This window comes from Procambarus clarkii, chromosome 37, assembly GCF_040958095.1.
Source record: "Procambarus clarkii isolate CNS0578487 chromosome 37, FALCON_Pclarkii_2.0, whole genome shotgun sequence".
NCBI classification, from domain to species: Eukaryota; Metazoa; Arthropoda; class Malacostraca; order Decapoda; family Cambaridae; genus Procambarus; species Procambarus clarkii.
In genome coordinates this window covers 39,385,186-39,405,398 of record NC_091186.1, presented here as the reverse complement: position 1 = coordinate 39,405,398, position 20,213 = coordinate 39,385,186, and the positions used below count along the sequence as shown (strand labels likewise).

Here is a 20,213-nt window from a genome sequence, read left to right as displayed (position 1 = left end):
AGTTTCTTGGCCTATTCCTAGACAAGAGACTCAACTTCAGCACCCACATTCAACACATAACTAAGAAAGTCTCTAAGACAGTTGGTATACTCTCCAAAATCAGATATTATGTTCCTAACTCTGCTCTCCTCTCACTATATTATGCACTAATCTACCCCTATCTTAATTATGGTATCTGTGCATGGGGGTCTACCACTGCAAACCACCTTAAGCCCATCATCACACAGCAAAAATCTGCTATCAGAATTATAACTAACTCTGCTTTCAGACAACACTCAGCTCCCTTGTTTAAATCCCTAAACTTGCTAAATATTAACTCCCTCCACACATTCTCTTGTGTCAACTACATTTACAAAACCCTGTTCTTAAATGCAAACCATGCTCTGAAACTCTCCCTGGACAGATTTAATAGGACCCATTATCACCACACCAGAAATAAATATCTCTTTATTTATTTATTTATTTATTTATTTATTTATGCATATACAAGAATGTACATAAGGAATGTGAGGATACAATTATGGTAATTACAGTCTTGTAAAGCCACTAGCACGCGCAGCGTTTCGGGCAGGTCCTTAATCTAAGAAAATTTTAAGGAGGTAAATACTTGCAAAATTTATAGACAAAAAAATGATAACAGATTACATGGAATGAAAAAAAAAAAAAAAAAAAAAAGATGAGAGAAAATTATAGGTACAGTATATTAAAGCACATAGGTAGCTATGATTGATTGCAATGACAGCTTAAAATGGTAGTTGACAACAAATTGGTAGGCACAATACAGCAGAAACAATATAAGATTGATTGCAATGACAGCTTGAATGGTAGTTGACAAAAATTGGTAGTCACAATACAGCATATGGCTAGCACATAAAAGAAGACAGCAATGAACACAATGAATCTCTTTGATATCCCCACGGTCAAACTTAATCTGTGTAAACACTCTATGCAAATTAAGGGACCTAGTCTATGGAACTCACTCCCTAGTGAATTGAAAAACTGTAAAACTTTTGCCTTATTTAAAAGCAAAACCAAAAAGTACCTAACTTCATCTTCTTAGTTTCCTACACTGAGCTTTAAATTTGCTCTGTACCTAGTGTTACCCAATCTCCTAATTTTTATGTAATATCAAACAACCTTATCATTGTGTTCATTGCTGTCTTCTTTTATGTGCTAGCCATATGCTGTATTGTGACTACCAATTTTTGTCAACTACCATTCAAGCTGTCATTGCAATCAATCTTATATTGTTTCTGCTGTATTGTGCCTACCAATTTGTTGTCAACTACCATTTTAAGCTGTCATTGCAATCAATCTTAGCTACCTATGTGCTTTAATATACTGTACCTACAATTTTCTCTCATCTTTTTTTTTTTTTTTTTTTTTTTTCATTTCATGTAATCTGTTATCTTTTTTTGTCTATAAATTTTGCAAGTATTTACCTCCTTAAAATTTTCTTAGATTAAGGACCTGCCCGAAACGCTGCGCGTGCTAGTGGCTTTACAAGACTGTAATTACCATATTTGTATCCTCACATTCCTTATGTACATTCTTGTATATGCATAAATAAATAAATAAATAAATAAATAGACAGTATACTTAGGAGCTACAAGAATTTTGCCTCAAGAATGTAACAATTATATGCTGTACTTGCTGTATGCAATGTTAAATGGGATTCTTGTACTGTTATATGTCTATTTGTACTCACTGAATTTGTGCGCCCCTTGAGGGACTTGAAGTAGAGGGGGGTAGAAATAGCCTAAGCTACTCTATCCCTTTGAGATGTATTTATTGCTTATCTCAATAAACATACTTGAACTTGAATTATGAAAGATATTACAGAATTAGGAGGAATTGTCAATCATGGTTAAGCACTTATGTTAAAATTAACGTCAATTGAGAACAGAGAATATATGCCCGAAACGCTTTGCGTAATAGTGGCTTTAGGCACTGTATGTACTAGCTCTACCTATACGTCAACCACTCCTTGTAAAAATTTATTGTATGTATGTACCTTACCTAAATAAAATTGTATTGTATTGTAATAAGTCTTGTATATTACCTAAGAAGCATTTGACTTCAGTAAGATTTGAATATATGAAAAAGTATTCCGTCATTGGAAAATAAGTACCCAGTCTAGTTTCCTAAATCATGTAATTAGTGAAATACAAGTGCTACTGAATATTGTAATTAATCTGGCTCTTGTATCTAGATAAATCCCAATTGTTTTGGAATAATAAAGTCACCTTCAGTGACAAATACTGGATTTTAGTTAATAATCATTTTCAAAGATTAATCTGGCAACTAGCCTGGGTCAGCCTGTGAGAGGTCAGTGTGGAGAGGTTAGTTAGTGTGTGTTGAAGGCTTCCTGGAGGTCAACATCTCTCAGAGCGTAAGGCTGAACAACGAGCCTGGGTCAGCCTGTGAGAGGTCAGTGTGGAGAGGTTAGTTAGTGTGTGTTGGAGGCTTCCTGGGGGTCAACATCTCTCAGAGAGTAAGGCTGAACAACTGGCCTGTCTGTGGTGTTTAAGGTATCTGTCTCTGAAGTTTTAGTACAGTGTAGAGTCCACATCATTTCTGTATTCAGTATTCAGTTTAGGAAGTGTTCAGATAGAACGTTTGAAACTTACCATTATTTTCAGTGTTAATCTTTGCTGTAATAAATCTGTTATAGAATTTGTGGTGTTTAGTGGAATTTCCCCAACGATAATTTTTCATTGTTGTTGATATTAAGTCCCCGTGTTTGAAACTTGGGTTCCCCCTGTAAGCCTGCTGCTGCTTTAGATTCAGCTACTTACAACAAAAGTTCCAAAGTAACACGGGCTATGGTGAGCCCGTAGTGGACTTACCTGGCACAGGAGCGGGGCTATAACTGCCCTGTAAGCCAGCAAGCATTTATTTAATACCAAAGATAGTCCCTTTATACTTAGATTTAATTCCCACACTAACGTCGAAATCTTATCCCATCCTTTTCCGATAACTGGGGATCCATTTTCGGGGTTTATGCCTAGTTGAGGGTATCCTGCTCCACCGTCAATTGAGGAAACTAATCAGTGGGTAGCAGGTGGTGGCGGAGAACTTCAGAGTTACAGTATAACATAGAAGGGTACAGTATCCTCCAGCCATGACATCTAAACTGTCAAATGTTTAGATCTTGACGAGGTGAACTATTATAGGCTACACAGCACATACTCTGGTTCCTGTATATAGTTTTACTTAGTAACGACCAGCATTTAACCAGGAAAGTGAGGGTTAAAGGCTAGCCCCCCTTACACCAGTAGAACAGTCCAGGGTCCCGGTAGTACAGTCCAGGGTCCCGGTAGTACAGTCCAGGGTCCTGAGAGTACAGTCCAGGGTCCCGGTAGTAGAGTCCATCACAAGTCAACAATTTGGACGATGTCAATCCGGACACTTTCTTCAAAAGGTCAGATGTAATACGAACGAGGAGCAAAGGGTTCAAGCTCAACAAGCCACAATGTAGGACAGAAAACAGGAGAGGCTTCTTCACCCGTATGGTTGTAAACCCGTGGAACAGCCTACCCGCCAAGGAGTAGGTAAGGTAAACACCAAAACTCTACTGGGTTTTAAAATACAGATAGAAAAGATCATCCAGGCAAATGGGTAGGACCTTTGACAAGCCGCCAACTTCCTGTCCTCGTTGAGGCCACCAGTATTAGTGGCTCTCAGGTTAAACGTCAGCAAAGATCAGTAACCAAAGAAAATGGGAAGAGCACCGTGGCGGGTAAGCGAGCGAGCGAGTGACGTCATCACAACAAAGGTTGCTATAGACGTCTCCACGACTCGTGAAGTTCGCCTGTCTTAAAGACCTGTGTCCACAATACCCGCCAAATTGTCCCTCTCACAGTACTCTCAGGACACTTATGGCAGTGTAAGTGTGTGGTGAGGCCACACCACTGAAGACATTGAGGATATACCACGAGGGAGAGACAAAACTGTTGAAGGAAGGAGTCACTGGCTCCACCTGACCACCTTGTTCCTCGCACTCTCATCATCCGTAAGTACTTGAGTACTTTCTGCTCCACCATTGTCTTACACCCGAACATGCAATTGTTGGGGTGTGGAAATAAGCCTATGGCAGTGTTGGGGTGTGGACATTGGCCTATCGAATATGATAATTTTTATAATAATAATAATAATAATAGAGAAAATCTACTGGGACTGTGTGGTGTTGCAAACCCACGACCAAGGCATTGCCAGCTGCATACTCTACCACTGTACCACCACTGACTTCCTAAAAGTCTTACAATCAGATTTCTACTGATATCACAGGAAGTCCTGAAGCCAGGCCAAGTTTTACGTAAGGCCCCTAAGCACTCAGGTGAAGGGGTTAAGTATTGTAGTTGAACACCGTATGCCCATCTTCAGATACACAGAAAATCGCACTAAGGAGATATACATGAATGAACGATCCACTGGGGCTGTGAGGTGACGCAAACATTGCAGGTTCGCATCGCCTCACAGCCCGAGTGAATTTTCTCATTGATGTATATCACGTTAGTGTGATTTTATGTGTGTAAATAATAATATTAAAAATATTATTATTATTCAAAAGATTGTTTACAAAGAACATAAGAGTAATAAATGAATAATGGCTTTACCATTGTGATCATTGCTGTCTTCTTATATGTGCTATCAATCTGCTGTATGGTGTCTGTTAATCTTGTTTAAATTAACAATCAAGTTGACAATGTAATCAACCAGAGCTTTAATAAACCAATGTGCTTTAATATACTTACTATTCTCTCTCATCTCATTTTTTTTCTTGCAATGTATGTTATCATTTTATTAATTCTGCTAGAATTTACCTACTTAAAATTATCTGTTAGGTAATAGTTAGATAATGACCTGCCCGAAACACTGCGCGTACTAGTGGCTTTACAAGATTGTAAATATTATGCTATGTATTCTCTAACACAATGTACCTTCTTGTATATAAATTAAATAAATAAATCAATCCATAAGGGCCGTGAAGAGGGTTCGAACCTACATCAGAGAAGATCCCAGACGCTCCTTAACCACTTAACTGCGCCAACCGAGAATACGCAGTTTGTCAACCGAGAAAGCTCATTTTGATTTTTTCGTACCCATTCTAAATGTGTGCGAGGTTGGTTGTGTACGAAATGGACTCTTAGGACCTCCAGTGAGAGGTAGCCATCTAGGAAAAAATTCCCCTTATGCCCTAGGGCTGCTGGCTGGGTTAGTACCGAGTGGCACACGCGCCTCTGGCTCCCAAACACCTGTCCGACGCGAGTTGAAAGATCGTGCTTTGTCGGTGAAATTCAAACCTTAATGTTTGAAGAATATAAGGGTCATAATATTGGTGAAGCTAGACGCAATAGGATCTAACACAAAGATCAGATGCAAGTGATACAGCACCTATGAGGACGATACAGCGAGCATATCCAGTTGTAGCTCTGAGCGCCACCCTTGCCCATCTATGCTATCTCCAATTTATTTAGATGATACATAGATGAATCGTTTTCTGCATTCAGTGATGATGCATCTGATACAAGTAGCATAGATGAGCAGTGTTAGCGGCTTCCATGGTGGTGTTTTCCATAGATATTTTCAAGAATAGCTGAATCTCTTCTTTACTGACGGACACTCTTTGAGGCTGGCTGAATCTCTTCTTTACTGACGGACACTCTTTGAGGCTGGCTGAATCTCTTGTGTGGGACCTTACAAGGGGATCTTTTCACGACTACCTTACAAATTGATCTTTCCTTGTAATCTTTTCAAGACTACCTTACATTTTACAAGCTTGGATACATACTACCTACAGGTACTAATGCCAAGGGTGTACATGAGTGCGTTATTTGCAAGCACACAGAACAAAGAAACAGGAAGCGAAATTCTATCTGTACCTGGTGCAACGAGAGCGAAGTCGCGCTGTGTACCCTGGACTACTTCATTGATTATTACTCACTTCCGAAGTACTGATTGTGTAATACAGTGTGTTAGTGTGTAAATAGTGTGTGAAACTGTACATATTGTAATTTTAGTGAATTTTTAACACGTAATATTGCGACAATAAACATTTATTGTGGACACATTACTGACACATGTATCACAGTTTCATGGAACATTATGAACATTCTGCTGTATACATATTGTAAAGGATACAAATATGCATCATATATGCACACAAGCATAAGAAATATTGCCGGAACAACCGTGGACATATTCAAGAGGAAACTAGATTTATTTCTCCAAGGAGTGCCGGACCAACCGGGCTGTGGTGGGTATGTGGGCCTGCGGGCCGCTCCAAGCAACAGCCTGGTGGACCAAACTCTCACAAGTCAAGCCTGGCCTCGGGCCGGGCTTGGGGAGTAGAAGAACTCCCAGAACCCCATCATCCAGGTATCAACCAGGTATACGATAAAAAAACAAACAAATAAAACCAAATTGGAAATACATAAAACAGATAATTGAAAATATATTTGTGCCAACATCTGGTGCTTGAATGGCCCGCGCGACCGTGTCTGGGCGTGTCACGCATGGGCCACCAGCCCCTGATGACATCACAACGCACCTTGTCCACATCCCCAGAGCCAAAGTAAGTGGAATTTGGTATTTATTTTTACATAGATATTGTGAGAGTTTTAAGTGGTGGAATAAATGAAATTGTTATAAGGAATTGAGCTCGGAAAATTTCTAAGAATTTTCTTTATTCTTTAACCTTTATTCCTGTCGTGATATTCAATTAGGTCGCCTGAGGAAGGACTTGCTTAGCTAATACACCAGTGTAGTAAGCAGCTCATTCCTCACTTTGGGACCATGTATGAACAATTGACTAGGCGCGAGCAAACGCCGAGACCCCAATGAAAATTGAAATCCCCTCCACTTGGTCGTCGACCTTCGCCAATCGCTGAAGCGAATCTAACGAGTAGGTCCTGGGCTCTCACAACAATAATTTATTGTTATGTGGTGCCGTATATTTGGTCCAAAACTCAGAATCGGTCTCAATTTTATTAGTCGAGTGTGAAGAACACATGCATAACAATAATAGTGTGTGGGGTGTAACGAAAAGACAGTGTTAACCATAACAACTTAGTTTATTCAATAAAGTACTAACTACTACAACAAAACAAAAAGAAATGTCAATGACGTTACTCGAAATCCTTCCTGTGACACTATCAATGACAGCTAGACACCAGCCCCTCGAACTGCATAATGAACTAACTCGAACATAAGCGTGAACACAGAGGCATCAATCAAAAAAAAAGAACTAACAGATCTATAATCACAATTACAACAAATGACACAGTGGGTTTTGAAACACGTCTCCAGTAACCTCCTAACTGTTCTACGCCTCAGTGCAGTCTACACCTGCAATGGCGGATGCAATGCAATCAAATCAATAGTCTTTCAATGACAACAATAACTAATGGGTTCACTGGCAACTCCAGCAAACCTTCCTCAAATTAATCCTTACGTTAACACTCCGTGCCACGGACGATCAACAATCAATAACAATTGATTTACGTTAATAACACAAGAACATTTACGTTAATAACAAAATAGCATTTACGTTAATTTAATAACTCTTACAACTGTCACTAGTAACGCAGAAATTACACAACACTCTACCTGTCGAGCATTCAGTGAGAAAATCCCATTAATTAATCCCTGTACTACCAGACAGCTGATTAATCTCTTTACTAGTTACGTTAATTTACGTTAATCAGTTACTAATCACTCAGCGATGGTAAACTCTGATTTACAATGTCCAAAGTGCTAAGAGAACGGTAATCACTCGTGATTAGCTTTAGAGTAATTAATTATTATCCTCAAGATCAATAATTAAACAATAAAAATACGCAACCTTTCACACTGGCTCAGCAATTTACATTAAGGTATGAATTCCGTCTAAGCCTTCCATACTCAGACCAATTCAGGTGGCTAATAACAGTAATTAGCTCCACGTTTACGTTATTCTAAAATGACGTTACTCCTCCCACGAGTCAATCAAGTGCCGGTACTTCCGGACAGATAAATAATGACGTTACGTTAATGGAACAATGAAGCATTCGTGTGAGTCGATCAAACAAGGATCGAGGTTAATTATTTTGACTTCCTGAAACACGTCAATTACCCGGCCCACTGACCATTAATTACGACAGACAATACTGGTTGATACCTGGTTGATGGGGTTCTGGGAGTTCTTCTACTCCCCAAGCCCGGCCCGAGGCCAGGCTTGACTTGTGAGAGTTTGGTCCACTAGACTGTTGCTTGGAGCGGCCCGCAGGGCCACATACCCACCACAGCCCGGTTGGTCCGGCACTCCTTGGAGGAATAAATCTAGTTTCCTCTTGAAAAAGTCCACGGTTGTTCCGGCAATATTTCTTATGCTTGCTGGGAGGGTGTTGAACAACCGGGGACCTCTGATGTTTATACAGTGTTCTCTGATTGTGCCTATGGCACCCCTGCTCTTCACTGGTTCTATTCTGCATTTTCTTCCATGTCGTTCACTCCAGTACGTTGTTATTTTACTGTGTAGATTTGGTACTTGGCCCTCCAGTATCTTCCAGGTGTATATTATTTGATATCTCTCTCGTCTTCTTTCTAGTGAGTACATTTGGAGGGCTTTGAGACGATCCCAATAATTTAGGTGCTTTATCGCGTCTATGCTTGCCGTATATGTTCTCTGTATTCCCTCTATTTCAGCAATCTCTCCTGCTCTGAAGGGGGAAGTGAGTACTGAGCAGTACTCAAGACGGGACAACACAAGTGACTTGAAGAGTACAACCATTGTGATGGGATCCCTGGATTTGAAAGTTCTCGTAATCCATCCTATCATTTTTCTGGCTGTTCAATATTTGCTTGGTTATGCTCCTTAAACGTTAGGTCGTCAGACATTATTATTCCCAAATCCTTTACATGCTGTTTTCCTACTATGGGTACATTTGATTGTGTTTTGTACTCTGTATTATGTTTAAGGTCCTGATTTTTACCGTACCTGAGTACCTGGAATTTATCACTGTTAAACATCATGTTATTTTCTGATGCCCATTCGAAAACTTTATTAAGATCAGCTTGAAGTTTTTCAATGTCTTCAGCCGAGGTAATTTTCATACTGATTTTTGTGTCATCTGCAAAGAATGATACGAAGCTGTGACTTGTATTTTTGTCTATATCTGATATAAGAATAAGGAAAAGCAGCAGTGCAAGGACTGTACCCTGAGGTACAGAGCTTTTAACTGCACTTGGACTAGATTTTATATGGTTGACCGTTACTCGCTGAGTCCTGTTTGACAGAAAACCGAGTATCCAGCGTCCTACTTTACCGGTTATTCCCATTGACTTCATTTTGGGTGCTGTCACGCCATGGTCACATTTATCGAAAGCCTTTGCGAAGTCCGAGTATATCACATCAGCATTCTGTTTTTCTTCTAATGCCTCAGTGACTTTGTCATAGTGCTCAAGTAGCTGTGAGAGGCACGATCTTCCCGCTCGAAATCCATGTTGGCCTGGGTTGTGAAGGTCATTGGTCTCCATGAAATTGGTGACCTGACTCCTAATCACTCTCTCAAATACTTTTATGATGTGCGATGTTAGTGCAACTGGTCTATAATTCTTTGCCAATGCTTTGCTCCCTCCCTTGTGTAGAGGGGCTATGTCTGCTACTTTAAGTGCATCTGGTATCTCCCCCGTGTCCAAGCTCTTCCTCCACACTATACTGAGTGCCTGTGCTACCGGCACTTTGCATTTCTTTATAAATATTGAATTCCATGAGTCTGGACCTGGGGCTGAGTGCATGGGCATGTTTTCAATTTCTCTTTCAAAATTTAGTGCGCTCGTGTTGATATCAGTTATGTTTACAGGGGTTTGAATATCCCGCATAAAGAAATTGTCTGGATCTTCCACTTTCATGTTTATTGGAGTGCTAAACATGTCCTCGTACTGCTTTTTTAGGATTTCACTAATTTCTTTGTCATCCTCCGTGTATGAACCTTCACTTGTATGAATAGGTCCAATACTGGCAGTGGTTTTTGCTTTTGATTTCGCATATGTGAAGAAATATTTTGGACTTTTCTTTATTTCCTGATTTGCTTTCTGTTCTAACTGCCTTTCTTCAGTTTCATATGAGTGTTTCAATTTTCGCTCGATTTCTTCAATCTCCCTATTTAAATTATTCCTTCTTTGACAGGAAATTTGTGTCTGCATAATCAGTTCCGTTATTTTTTTCCTGCGTTTGTAGTGTCGTCTGCGTTCTCTTTCTATGTTGGATCTCTTTCTGGCTTTCCTCAAGGAACATGTTTTAGACAGACTTGATACGCTTCCGAAGTCAGTTTTTCTATTCCTTCTGTAGGACTTGTATTACTTAGAACAGTTTCCCATGGAATGTTTGTAAGTTTCCTGTTTATTATCTCCCAGTCTATCCATTTATTATTAAAATTGAATTTACTGAATAGCCCCTCTCGCTTTATCAACGTTTTAGGTCTATTCTGAGTATTGATGGTCGTTTGCACTTCAATGAGCTTATGATCTGAGTATGTGGTATCTGATATTGTAATGTCTCTGATAATGTCTTCATTGTTCGTAAAGACCAGATCTAGAATATTTTCATTTCTCTAATTCTTATCCGGCTGACGGCTAGGCTCCTTGAGACTACCGAAGCTGCTTGCAGGAAAGTAAATTAACCCAAACGTATTCTACGTTACTCAAATTGTCAAAGAACAAATTCCCTTACAGCAATGGGCGTTCCCTTGGTTACGTTATATTAATTGCCTCGCATCACCTCACTGAATACTGGACTTCGATGTCCTACCAGATAAACAGGAGAATACATGTGTACCCAAGTACTCGTCTACAGCCGAGTTCACCCACGACAATGACAAATCACACTAACAAATCACAGTGATTTACGTTACAATGCGGTTGCAATGACAATTCTGCAGAACCTAGTAAAATAATATACAGGACATGAACCCTCTAGAACACTGCCCCACAATGACTTTACTGAACTGCAATCACATACGGTGATTGCTCAACTCTAGCAACAATCACCATCAAATAACAACCCCTTTGCAATAACATACTCGGCAAGTACTATAATTTCCAAATATTAGAATACTGCACACACTTACTTCCTGTTGCAAATGACCCCAGTGCTCTCAATAACCCCTAGAACATAGGTCCACACATTGCAATCACCACAGTAAATAACACAATAACACTAGGCACCGTGACACTACGATTATATATATATATATATAATTACTGCTGACACATGTAGCCTACAGTTATCAAACGTTATTGGGAACACTAAGGAGATCTCGCACTCCTTAAATCACATGGGTGAGTGATTTATCGATCCCGCATGCCGATAAACACTATCGAGAGTTACGTTACTCGACAGAGCGATGGCGGTCTCTCCAGACAGCCTCGTCACTCACCAAATTCTACCAAAATTATGTTAATACTGCAACCACAATACATATATATATATATATATATATATATATATATATATATATATATATATATATATATATATATATATATATATATATATGCGAACAAGCCTGAATGGTCCCCAGGACAATATGCAACTGAAAACTCACACCCCAGAAGTGACTCGAACCCATACTCCCAGGAGCCACGCAACTGGTATGTACAAGACGCCTTAATCCACTTGACCATCACGACCGGACAAAATGAGGTAATAGCCGAGGCTATTTGAACCACCCCACCGCCGGCACTCGGATAGTAATCTTGGGCATAGCATTTTACCAAATCTAACCCAAATCTAAAATATTTTACGAAATATATATATATATATACAGAGCACCACTTGGTTTCCAAACCCCTTGGGGACGAGACCCGTCGGTTAACATGTAAGTTCGTATACGAGAAATAGAGGGGAAAAAATAAACTAGAAATGTAAAAAGAAATTTTTCCGAAAAAATTTACGAAAAAACTCTAGGGGAAAAAATCGACAGGTTCAAAGCGTAAATGCGACTGTGTTTTGTTTGTACTCACCAATAAGTGAAGTCCTGATCCGCTTTATAAAAGTCCTTAATTGTTCCTAACTGATTATTAAGACGTCTGGCAAACATCCTCTGGATGTTTCCTGCCAGCCTGCAGGCACATCCTGCCTAAAATATACGATGATGTACTGTACATTTAAGAAACAAATCTGGGTCACAGGTCTGTGGAGTGTGGTTAGGCTTACGGAGTCAGCCGGTCCCTCCCCCACCACCAACACACCTCCCCCTCTCCCCCCACCCCAAACCCATACACACACACACACACTCAAAGGTCACGTGGTTCATGGTTCACTTCAACACCCATATATCGCTTCCTGCCTGCCTGCCTCCTTCCCAGCCTGCAAGCCTGCCTGCCTGCCTGCCTCCTTCCCAGCCTGCAAGCCTGCCTGCAAGCCTGCCTGCCTGCCTGCCTCCTTCCCAGCCTGCAAGCCTGCCTGCCTGCCTGCCTCCTAATTCCCAGCCTGCAAGCCTGCCTGCCTGCCTGCCTGCCTGCCTCCTTCCCAGCCTGCAAGCCTGCCTGCAAGCCTGCCTGCAAGCCTGCCTGCCTGCCTGCCTCCTTCCCAGCCTGCAAGCCTGTCTGCCTGCCTGCCTCCTAATTCCCAGCCTGCAAGCCTGCCTGCCTGCCTGCCTGCCTGCCTCCTTCCCAGCCTGCCTCCTTCCCAGCCTGCAAGCCTGCCTGCCTGCCTGCCTCCTTCCCAGCCTGCAAGCCTGCCTGCCTCCTTCCCAGCCTGCCTGCCTGCCTGCCTCCTTCCCAGCCTGCAAGCCTGCCTGCCTGCCTGCCTCCTTCCCAGCCTGCCTGCCTGCCTGCCTCCTTCCCAGCCTGCAAGCCTGCCTGCCTGCCTCCTTCCCAGCCTGCAAGCCTGCCTGTCTGCCTGCCTCCTTCCCAGCCTGCAAGCCTGCCTGCCTGCCTGCCTCCTTCCCAGCCTGCAAGCCTGCCTGCCTCCTTCCCAGCCTGCAAGCCTGCCTGCCTGCCTGCCTCCTTCCCAGCCTGCAAGCCTGCCTGCCTGCCTGCCTCCTTCCCAGCCTGCAAGCCTGCCTGCCTCCTTCCCAGCCTGCCTGCCTCCTTCCCAGCCTGCCAGCCTGCTTCCTTTCCAGCCTGCCAGCCTGCTTCCTTTCCAGCCAGCCTGCCTCCCTCCCTGCCATCATGCTAACGGGTAGTGTGTGTTAGGCTTATCTTCGGGAATGAGCCGGTCTCGCCCCCACCACCAACAAACCACCCGCCCCCCTACATCCCATCTCTCAAGGTCACGCGGTTCAACCGCGACTACCACTCACTCCCTGCTGCGCCTGCCTGCCTGCCTGTGCCTGCCAGCCTGCCTTTCCCTCCCTAATTCTCACTACTTCCATCCCTTCCTGCCTACCTCCTAGCACCTCTCCCTACCTCCCCCTCCCTCTTAGCATCTCTCCCTACCTCCTAACATCTCTCCCTACCTCCCCCTCCCTCCTAGCATCTCTCTCTCCCCCTCTCTCACTGATTCTCCCCCCCCCCTCATTCATACTGCCTCCCACCTAAACTCCATCGTCCATCCACCCACCAGTCAGCCATCACTGATGCAATGCGTGCATTTGGAGCCAACATGGTGCACAGATGTTTCTTGATTGTGCAGATATGTAAAACAAAAGCACAGAATGAACATTCCAGCCTTATGGCAATTCAAAATAATAGGAATAATAGGCCGTGAATCTGTGAAGTCACAGTGGGCAAACTGGACCATCTCCCACCCACCACAACAAGCCGGCGTGACGCTTGGCGGACCCCTTCCTACCCGAACTTTGTTCGGGTAGCATGACTCCCCAACCCCAATCGGGAAACTGGAAGTTTCGGATAACTAAAGTTCGGAAACCAAGTGGTGCTCTGTATATATATATATATATATATATATATATATATATATATATATATATATATATATATATATATATATATATATATATATATATATATATATAATAAATCACACTTGTCACATCCCTGGGAACAATACAAGAAATTAAGACCACACTGTGGTACACTCCATAATAATCATTGCCAGGAATCACTGACGTTACACACACATTAACCTGAGCGCTCAGTGTTGGAATTCCACACCTGCAAGACTACACATGGAAATGATATCACTCCATCCCACGGACGATCAAAAATGCTTTAATTATCACAATGGAATATAATTATTACATGGACATCCTCTCTGTCCGTGGCTAATCTATGTATACTCTGTTCCCGTGTGTACCCACACACACACACACACACACTGTACGTCTGTGTACACAAGACGCAAGTCCCTCTGGACTGACAAGATGACAATAAAGGGTGATTATCTCCTCGTCCACACTTCACTTCACCTCCACAGGTGCTGCGTGACAATGTGGACGGAACACCTGACTTCGAATTCAAGATTTAAGAGACTAACTGATCACCAGAAATACACACATAGGTATTTACTCATTCATACTGCCGGCTTACACACCATTCCCATACATCAGGCACCCCGCTACGGGTGGCTGCCTCAGTCACGGCAGTAGTAGGTGGCGTAGGCGGTGATAGTACATCACGTGGTATTTTACGAACAATTGGCGCGCACTCGAACCCCTCCCCTCACAACACGGCTCAGTTCGCACCCTCGACCCACCGGTAAAGCGAGGCGTTCGTACCCAGGTGATGCGCACAATGATAGCATCTTACACAAACATGGGAAATCTGCCTTAAAACTCTGACACGAATTTCCCCGTTCCCATCGACTGCTACAGAGTACTAGCAGGTATTATTAATAATCACTGGTATGGGATCTACAAGTCTGTTACTGCTCGTATGCACATTACCCCACAATCCCAGATCACTGTACCTCTACCCACTGTACACAATGTCTTTCTCCAATCCAAGCAACAACTTCGGCCGGATTCTGTGACGACCCCCGTCGTCGATGAAGCAGGAGGTGAAGCAGTTGAGTAATCAACCCACCACGACGCCCTATACTCAATTTGGCCGAATTGAGTACAGAGAGCGTCTTGACAAAGTGGCAGCTATGTTCAGAATGACGCTTACACCCGCAATTCCCGCGTCCTCCTCGAAATAACCAATGAGAGGAAGGCATACAGCGGCCTACCCCTCTCGACCAATCAGCGACGGTGTAGCACAGCCCCTAGGGCAACTCCAAGATGGCCGACCAACATGGCGGCTCAAGATGTTTACTAAGATGGCAGCTGTTTCCATGACGATGACTGGCTAGCGCGCGGGAGGCCCACAGCTCACCCCACGCCTGGGGCCTAGCTGTTCCCGCGCAAAGTTGAGTCTCGCTCAAGCCATACAATGAGGTTACCTTGAGGTGCTTCTGGGGCATAGTGTCCCCGCGGCCCGGTCGTCGACCAGGCCTCCTGGTTGCTATCGGCATATCTCTTCTACTCTCATATCATCATGCTATGAGATGATGCTATCGGCATATCTCTGTCCACAGATGTGCTACTCCGGCCAGGGTAACATTTCTGGACTGCTGATGAATGGGGCTCTCACATGAGCCCAAACACTAGATGTTTCGGTTGCTGGTTACCAAGCTTAAGTCCGCACACTTAACAAGTGTACTGGCCTCCACAGGCATAAGAGCACTATTGTAAGTGAGCTGGTGAACCATCTCCTCACAGACATGTTCAGGGAAGGGAATTTATCATTTTACAAAGAAAAAATGAATTTTTGGGAACACTTTATTTCATGCGCACAGGGGGAATTTCACAATAAACTCGGCGCAGCATGGTGGTTAATCGACTGAGCTATGACACGGATAAGAATTGCAACCAAGAAATCAACTTGACCTACCACGGATCTTGCAGTCTCTCCGAGACACAAACCAGGTTTTTACACAATTTCCCCATGCACCTGAGCTCTGTCAATAATCTGTTCTACCTCTTTGCCCTTACTTCATTACACACTCTCGGACGTAGGTTCGAACCCTCGTCACGGCTCTTGTGGATTTGTTCATATCAAACTTGAAATGAAACAAACAAACAAACTCATTTCAAATTTGTTCATATCAAACCTACCCATACTATCAAAAATATTTGAAAAAATTATCTACAAACAGCTCTACTCATACCTCGTAAAATTTGACATACCCGGCCCCTGTCAGTTTGGCTTCCACTCCCAAAAGAGTACTAGCGACGCAATTATTAGTCTCCTTGATATAATTTACTCAGCCCTTGACAAAAATGAGTTAACGACTGGACTCTTCATTAACCTGAAAAAGGCCTTTGATACTGTTAATCACAACTACCTCTTGTGTAAACTGCATCATTATGGAGTCCGAGGCCATGCCCTGGACTATATCCAATCCTATCTTAGTGATAGACACCAATGTGTAGCCATCAATGATATATCCTCTCCTACTTTACCTAACCATTGGAGTGCCACAGGGCAGCATCTTGGGACCTCTCCTATTTCTTATATACATCATTGGTCTGCCTAATGTCACCAACATTCTGAAACCTATATTGTTTGCTGATGATACTACCCTCATCTACTCTAACCCCAACCCACATACACTAAATAATGCTGTTAATAATGAACTAAAAAAAAGTCCACTTATGGATGTCAACCAACAAACTAACACTTAACATAGAAAAGACCTACTACATCTTATTTGGAAGCAAATCAACAAATGCAATTCAGCTTCACATAGACAATGTTAACATTAGTAATAGAAATGATGGAAAGTTTTTTGGCCTATTCCTAGATAAGAGACTCAACTTCAGCACCTACATACAACACATAACTAAGAAAGTCTAAAACAGTTGGTATACTCTCCAAAATCAGATACTATGTACCTAACTCTGCTCTCATCTCAATATATTATGCACTAATCTATCACTATCTTAATTATGGTATCTGTGCATGGGGTTCAATCACTGCAAACCACCTCAGGTCCATCATCCCCCAGCAAAAATCTGCTATCAGAATAATAAATTCTGTTTTCAGACAACACTCAGCCCCCTTGTTTAACTCCCTAAACATGCTAAACATAATCTCATTCCACACATTCTTTTGTGTCAACTACATTTACAAAGGCCTGTTCTTAAATGCAAATCATGTTCTGAAACTCTCCCTGGACAGATATAATAGGACCCATTATCACCACAACAGAAATAAATATCGCTTTGTTATCCCCAGAGTCAAACTTAATCTGTACACACACAATCTATGCAAATAATGGGATCTAGTCTATGGAACTCACTCCCTAATGAATTGAAAAGCTGTCCAACTTTTGCATCATTCAAAAACAAAACTAAAAAGTACCTAATCTCATCTGCATAGTTTTTTTACCTTGTTGCTTTAAAATTGCAATGTATCTAGTGCTACCCAATCTCCCAATCTTCATGTACCCAACCCAAACAACTTTACCATTGTTATCATTGCTGTCTTCTTATATGTGCTTTCAATTTGCTGTATGGTGCCTATTAATCTTCGTTTAAATTTCCAATCAAGCTGTCAATGCAAGCAATCAGAACTTTAATATAACAATGTGCTCTAATATTCCTACTAATCTCTCTCATCTAACTTTTTTTCTCTCTTGCAATGAATCTGTTATTTTATCAATTCCGCTAGAATTTACCTACTTAAAATTATCTGTTAGATTAAGGACCTGCCCGAAACGCTGCGCATACTAGTGGCTTTACAAGATTGTAAATACCATGCTATGTATTCTCACAAACCCAATGTACCTTGTATATAAATAATTAAATAATTAAATAAATAAATAAAAAAATTTGATGCATCACGCTATTGTGATTTCTATGTGTAATAAGAGTATTGTTCAATTGAAGGGACAGCAGTTACACATACTAATGAAGCCACTATTACGCAAAGCGTTTCGGGCAAAATTAATAGTAATATAGAAATTTTTTAATTATTGTTGTGATGGGGTAAAACACTTAATACTATAAGAGAAGTAAGCTAACAAAATGAGAATGTTCAAGGAAAATAAAAAATTAATACAAAGGTGATTCATAAGGATGACAAGCATTTATTTATTTATTTATATACAAGAAGGTACATTAGGGGTTAAGAGAGAACATAGAAATGAAGTTGATTTTACATTCCTGTAAAGCCATTAGCACGCATAGAGTTTCGGGGAAGTCCTTAAACTAACAGATAATTTTAAGTAGATAATTTACAGTAAAATTGACAAAAAATATGTACAGGTACTTTACAGCCTTACTTTACAGGTACAGAGTATAGTCAGAGTACTGGCATAGATTATTACATTACGGAGTCAGTAGTTCTAGCAACAGTACAGTAGTTTATTTACATTAATTACTGAATGGAAATACAAGGTGTATTTTAGAACTGCTCCTCATGACATTTTCTCGGAACATATCAGAACATAGAGTAACATAAACATACTATAATTTAAGGTTAATGAGGCCAGCACTTACAAATAACCAAGATCATAAAGGACACGAGTAAACACTTTATCAAAGAAATGCGTATAATTAAATGACATTAAATGTAGACAGTAAATGTAGAAATTATATGAGTAATACAGTGTGCCCTCGCTTGAACGAACTATATGGGGGCGTAGCCGATTCATTTCAGTGTGGAATTCATTCCATCAATCCGGCCCCAGCATCCCCCTCCCCCCCCCCCAAAAAAAAAAAAAAAATTAATAATACATATGCCAGTACACATTTGCCTTTTGAAAAATTTAAATAACCAAGAATTTGAATTGCAATGAAATAAATTGATATTGCACGTTACAGTACTGTACTTACCCTACCAGTTGAGTTTTGTAGTGCAAACTTTGTTAGCCTTAATATCCTGAGAGTGCCACACGTATGAATATAAATTGTTTAAAGAACAGTAACTTTTCTAACAAATGTACATTATACACTACAGTCTGTACATAAAGTACAGACCACTAGAATCACACTACTGCAGTACACTTATATCATAAACTACACTTTGTACATTTAATGTCATTAGAACTGTGCTGTACAGCTCAATTGGTACTCCCAGGTAAGTTATGGCTAGTGCTGGGTGCTGGTCTAGTGGCCTGGGTATCCTCAGCAGATAATTACCTAAGTGTAGTTACAGGATGAGAGCTACGCTCGTGGTGTCCCGTCTTCCCAGCACTCTTTGTCATATAACGCTTTGAAACTACTGACGGTCTTGGCCTCCACCACCTTCTCCCCTAACTTGTTCCAACCGTCTACCACTCTGTTTGCGAAAGTGAATTTTCTTATATTTCTTCGGCATCTGTGTTTAGCTAGTTTATATCTATGACCTCTTGTTCTTAACGTTCCAGGTCTCAAGAAATCTTCCCTATCGATTTTATCAATTCCTGTTACTATTTTGTATGTAGTGATCATATCACCTCTTTTTCTTCTGTCTTCTAGTTTTGGCATATTTAATGCCTCTATCCTCTCCTCGTAGCTCTTGCCCTTCAGTTCTGGGAGCCACTTAGTAGCATGTCTTTGCACCTTTTCCAGTTTGTTGATGTGCTTCTTAAGATATGGGCACCACACAACTGCTGCATATTCTAGCTTTGGCCTAACAAAAGTCGTGAACAATTTCTTTAGTATATCGCCATCCATGTATTTAACAGCAATTCTGAAGTTAGAAAGCGTAGCATAGACTCCTCGCACAATATTCTTTGTGGTCCTCAGGTGATAGTTTTCTATCTAGAACCACTCCTAGATCTCTTTCTTTATCAGAATTCTTTAAAGATTTCTCACATAATATATAGGTTGTGTGGGATCTATGTTCTCCTATTCCACATTCCATAACATGGCATTTATTAACATTAAATTCCATTTGCCAAGTGGCACTCCATGTACTTTTGTCCAGGTCTTCTTGAAGGGCATGACAATCATCTAAGTTTCTTATCCTTCCTATTATCTTAGCATCATCAGCAAACATGTTCATATAATTCTGTATACCAACTGGTAGATCATTTATGTAGACAATAAACATCACTGGTGCAAGAACTGAACCCTGTGGTACTCCACTTGTGACATTTCTCCAGTCCGATACATTGCCTCTGATCACAGCCCTCATTTTTCTATGTCAGAAAATTTTTCATCCATGTTAGAAGCATACCTGTCACTCCTCCAATATTTTCCAGTTTCCAGAACAACCTCTTATGTGGAACTCTGTCGAAAGCCTTTTTTAGGTCCAGATAGATGCAGTCAACCCAACCATCTCTTTCCTGTAAT

The 20,213-nt window shown here is 41.4% G+C and overlaps 1 protein-coding gene across 4 annotated transcripts in view; it reads left to right on the top strand.

Moving 5' to 3' along the window:
- Positions 1 to 2,147: 2,147 nt before the first annotated feature.
- LOC123748317 (tripartite motif-containing protein 5-like) overlaps positions 2,148 to 20,213 on the top strand; it is a 75,739-nt gene continuing 57,673 nt past the window's right edge. For 2 of the 4 annotated variants that reach the window (XM_069337404.1, XM_069337401.1), the window contains exon 1: positions 3,560 to 4,015. The gene's annotated coding sequence lies outside the window, so the exon portion shown is untranslated. Of the gene's footprint in view, positions 2,445 to 3,559; positions 4,016 to 20,213 lie in introns of those variants that run through there. The other 2 variants (XM_069337402.1, XM_069337403.1) reach the window with 2 other exon arrangements.